This window comes from Juglans regia, chromosome 9, assembly GCF_001411555.2.
Source record: "Juglans regia cultivar Chandler chromosome 9, Walnut 2.0, whole genome shotgun sequence".
In the NCBI taxonomy this organism is placed as follows: Eukaryota; Viridiplantae; Streptophyta; class Magnoliopsida; order Fagales; family Juglandaceae; genus Juglans; species Juglans regia.
The window spans coordinates 10,658,876-10,664,376 of NC_049909.1; the positions used below are offsets into that span (position 1 = coordinate 10,658,876).

At 37.0% G+C, this 5,501-nt stretch overlaps 1 long non-coding RNA gene across 1 annotated transcript; it reads right to left on the reverse strand.

The window, feature by feature from the left end:
- Window positions 1–611: 611 nt before the first annotated feature.
- Window positions 612–5,252, reverse strand: LOC109000276. The gene is made up of 2 exons (XR_001997687.2): window positions 5,025–5,252; window positions 612–912 (listed from the first exon to the last, which is right to left on the reverse strand). It is a non-coding gene; the product is annotated as an uncharacterized LOC109000276 (long non-coding RNA).
- Window positions 5,253–5,501: the final 249 nt, after the last annotated feature.

Below are 5,501 nucleotides of genomic sequence, written 5' to 3' on the forward strand. Positions count from 1 at the left end.
TCCTTACACAGGTATGCAGTAGTTCGTATATATGAATTTCTTTAATTAAGTATGACAATTTTTATTTATCATTTCTAAGTCTATTTTTTTTTTACCCAATTACAGGTGAATCTCAACATTATACCTCTCCTGACAATTGATGATTTAGTTTCATTCGATGTACTGGAAGTTGGCAGTATGTTCATGCTTAGCTTTGGAGCCTAGTTGTTTGTGGTCGTTGTTGGCATTATTGAAGTTGGTTGCTCATGGCCTTTGTTTAGTGGAGTCTAGTTGTTTGTGGTCGCTATTTGTGACCGTTGTTTATATATGGCATTTTTGTGGTCACTATTTGTGGTCGTTGTTTATATTTGGCACTCGATTTATTTTCAGACAAATGGATCAATTGTATGACTATACAAGCAATGTACTTGTTTTGTGCTTTATAATGAAGAATGCAATTTAAAAAAAAAAAAAAAACAACCCGGGCTTGCGTATTGCATTTTGAGAGTTAGTTAGGTTATTAGGTCGCTAGAAGTGTTGGATATATACTGAGTTTTACACTTTATTAATGTAATAGTATGTAAAGAAGATAAGCTACCATATATTCCAACTTACTAATACAACAAAAAATCTGTTGGAAAATACATTATATTTAAGGGATCATAAATCTAGTACAGTTGGAAACATAAATTGCATATTACAACTTCGACAAGACTGCATATTAATGCAGAATGTTTACAAGTCACCAGTCTGGCTACACTGAAACACTAACAAACTTAACAACATATAAAAAGTTCCTAACACAAACTTAATCTTCCATTGATCTTGATCGTACCAAACAAAACTCTCTTTTGGATGTCCTCCTCTCTTTTATGGATCTCTTCCTATGCATGCTAGAGTTCTTTCTCTCTCCTTTGGACTTCAACAAACACACTTGAAACAAGTAATAGTAAAAGATCAGTACACGCTCAAAATCAAAACTGTTTTAAAATAACTGAACCAAAAGATATATCCTTAAAATAGCAAAATATCAGTAAAAATTATTTTTGTACTCATCTGCAGGGCAAAGCAAACCAATATGTAGCCAAACAACTAAAGCCTGAGAGGGTTCTTGTAACACCCGGACCCAATATTGGTATAGTTGGACTTTAGATTTTTACTTATTTTTTTATTTATTTTTTTATAATTTGATTGTTTATTTAAGTTCTTAATTTACGATTTTGAGTAGCGATTTTGTTTTCTTTTAATTTGGAGTTCTTGGCCGTTTTATTTTTATTTTTCCCGCAGGTTTCATTTTTTTTTAATTCTTTCTCTTTCAGTCTATTTTAATTTTTCGCACGGCTTATTTTTTTTGTCGCACAGCATGCATACACGCACGTTTTCGTTCATGGCATGCTTGCACACACACGTCCCTCATGCGCGTTCTGTATCCATTTGGTTTTCGTCTAGGGTTTTCTTTTCATGTTCAATCGTCTATTTATATGCTTACGAAGAAAGCTCGCGCCGCTGCCTTCCCACGTGAAACCGTAAGCCAGACCACCGTGAACCACTCCCTCGGCCAAGCCTTTCCACGCTGCAACCGCACGACTGGCCCCTCACACGACGGAAAACACTAGCCTGAGGTAGGACCAACCACAGCAAGTCTCCACCGGCAGCATCACGTCGTGCATCTGAACCCCGAAAGAAGCCAGGACTGCTCTGTTTTTGGCATCAAGAAACAGAGTACTTCCTTGCCAGACCCTCCTTCCCAGGCACGCGTTCAGCCACTGTCCTCGACGGAAACAGCCATAACCTGGTCTTGCTAGCTACGCCCTGCACCACCTTACTACGCTGCCGCCGACTCAAACCACCACCCTCTCTCTCGGTAACACCTCCATGCACACGCCGTGTACCATCTCTATTGCATGAATTTTGTCCCTCTCTCACCGTGTTTCTCTCTCTCTCTCAGTGCCTCACCACCGTGACCTTCTTCGCCGCGTCGCGCGCAGCTCCTCCCTTGGCGGTGAGTGCCTCGCGCCCCTGTCCTTACGGTGTTTGCACCGAGTCTACGTGATTTCACAGTTGCAGTTTCCGTAACTTACATTTTTGCATGGTATTTAAAATTGAATTACGGTTTTACCCTTAGTTTTAGAATGTGTTCAAGTTGTTATGTTTGGTCTGTTTTTATGTGGTTTATACGGGTGGTACAAGAAAAGTTTGCATACAATAAATAGGATTTTCAAATTGTACTTTGGTAGTAAATTATTTTAGTAATTGTGAAATTTTATTTTAAACTTTTAAATTACGATTAAAGCTTTTTGTTTATTATTAATTAACGAAATTGTCACTTGTACTTACCTTAAATCGTTTAAGTATTTTAGCATGTTATTAAGTAAATGTTTATTTTAAGAGTAAACAATATTGGTGTTTTTTTTTTTAGATAATGGTGGTATTATAGGAATTTTTAGGATTCTAGGTTTTGAGGATTTAAATAGGTTCTTAGGTTCAAATACGAAATACGTGATTGATTGAGAATTTACGGGAATTGCTTGATTATTTTATAGGTGACGATTAATTATTGTCCGACGTTTTGAGGAATTTTTGAAAAAGCTAAGAAGTTCAGGTAAGCGGGGTTCCTATGCTAGACTTTGCATTAAATAAAATGAACTGAGGTCCTTTTTGGAAAATGTGCATGTTCTGCTATGAAAAGAAATTTGAAAACAACCTCAGATATTTGTTCTGCATTACTCATGAGATTCTGTTTAAGAATAACGTATTTTCTGTCATGACTGGTGTAAACATGAGCTTATTTTTGATATTTTATTTCTGAACTTTGAAAATGAGAGCGAATATGAAATTTGTGCATAAATTATGTGGTGATATGATTTTGTTCTGTTCCGAAAAATTTTGTTCAGTACACTGTTTGGAAAAGACGTGATTTCTGAAAACCTTTGGCATGACTCTCTGATTCTGAATTTGATTCTGTTTCTGTTCTGTTCAGTTACGGCCCTGCCACGGGTGATAATAGTGGCATACGGCCCAACCACGGGTAATAATAGTGGATACGGCCCAACCACGGGTTATAATAGTGGATACGGCCCAACCACGGGTAATAATAGTGGATACGGCCCTGCCACGGGTTATAGTAGTGGTCTCTGTTTTGAGTGCACACCTTGGTGACAGAGTGTTTTATGTTCTGCTTGGCTATCCGCAGATGCACAACCCTACCACGGGGGTTATACATGGCCTCTGTTCTGATATGATGTTTTGATGATGACGATGATCATTTATGCTATGCCAAAGAATATTTTGAATGAAATTATTTCTAAATCTTCGCTCTGATATTTTGATAACATGTTCTGCTTCCGCACTCTGAAAATGAAAATATTTTGTTCTGCATTCTGATTTCTGTAAATGCTCATGTTTATACACTGGTATATGTTCTCTGCTTACTGAGTTGTTGATAACTCACCCCCCTTATCTCCATAATATTTCAGATGACATTGATGGTTCGGCTGAGGATCAGTATTAAAGTCTATGGAGAAGATTAGCATTGATTTATTGTTGGGTATCTCATGATATTAGTGTTGGTGTTAGAGGTTATTTATCTTTCTTAAGTTTACTTCAATGGATTTAGACGGTTTATGGAGACTATGTTAATGTTTTATTATTCCTAGTTGTTATTTGAGACATGAAGAAGAGTTGATTTTATTTGGGTTGTTGGATTGAATATTGGATAAATGAGTTTATTTGATTTATTTAATTGAAGTATTTACGTTCGATTTGAGGTTTGGTAAAATGGATATATTCTTGAATTTGGAAGTACTCTAGCCTTGTTAGAGTTGTTTATCAGGTGTTATGAGTTAACTCTCCGGACCCTTGGGGTCGGGGCGTTATAGTTCTTGTTCTGTACCACATAGGGAGCATTTGACTTGTAAGTCAGAACAAAACTTTGAACTGTAAGAAGACCCAATCCTAGTTCCCACAATAAAGCCCGAGAGGAGACCCCTGTGTAGCATAGTAGACCTCAAGTGCTACTAAAAATGCCCATGGGGGTACTGTTTACAAAGACTGAAAAATGAATGGTAGATATGCATTGGCAAGACACAAATTGGCAATAACAACCGAGTCAAGACATTGTCTTCCATTGATAAAGTGGCATTTTGGGAATTGGATATAATCTTTGATACCAAAGAAGCCATGGGGGGTCAAGTAATGGTTTCATTCCAGTATGGACGGACATATAGAGTTGTATCTAGTTAATGGAAACTAAAAGAATTCAAGATAAGTTTTAGAAAATAATTTTTTTATAATTTTTTTCTCCCATATGGTCGTAGAAACATTTTTTATTGGGTTATCAAAATAAGGTCAACACTGCAACTTAGTTTGGCCAAAAGCTATGATCATAGTTTTTGTAACTATCATAAATGCAGGTCAAGCATCAGACTGGTGATGATGATCCATCTTTTAAATAATGCAGGTCAAGCATATGGTCAAATGCAAAGTGATGCTTTACTTCTATGAGTACACACACGCACACATACATATTGTATTTGTTTGTCTATGCAATATGACTCAAATTACTATCTACCTTAAACTTAAAAACGCTTTAAAAATATCATTTTCCAAAATCGAAGAACAGCTCAAAAGTTTGGAAATAATGCACTAAGGGTAATCAGAGATGAATTTTGGAACCAAATCCAACATCAACATGGATGTGGTGAAAGGGGCAAGAAAGCCAAAAATAGCTTTTAAGGAATCCAGTTCAGTTACCCGACTTGAAAACCTCTCGCACATAATCAAACCCAAATTAGTGTGAATGCTGGTACTAGGATCACTTGGTAATGGGGCTTAGATGTTTTACCAAAAATATAGACGTTAGTGGTGCGCCAGAACATTCAAAAGCATTTCACTAAACCCTAACCCCCCATACTCAGAAGCACAAAGCAGAGAATAATAATACATCTTCACCAGGTTAATTATAAAAAAAGCATGATTTCTAATGTATTGATCTACAAAAATGGTTCCTGAACATCTCCAACATCAAGGCTTTAAAAAAAAATTACCTCAAATTTCAGTCACGGCATTATCTAAGCAAGAGCACAAACCCGTCATTTAGGGCTCAGACGGAAGGGGAGGAAGGGGACTATTGCATGAAGGGTATGGACTTAGGGCTCAGTAGGACCGTCTGAAGATCAGAAGGAAGGGAGGGAGAAAAATCGAGTTCAGGAGGAAGGTGTACAAGATAAGGGACTCGAGAAGAATGGAGCGAGGAAGGGGGAAAGGGGAAGGAGAAGGAGAAGGAGGGGCTCGTGATTTGCAGCCCTCAGTGAGACGACGTCGTACAAATTTCCCTTAGTAAAACGATTCGTTTATGCCACATAGGGCGTGTGGTCCTCTATTTGGGACTGCATTTCTTTCAATATAAATGTCATCAATTATCATATTCATGATTCTCAATAAATATATATATGATACATATGGAGAATAAAATATATTTGGGATTAAGAATTTCACATCTAATATTCTTTTATTCCAAAAAT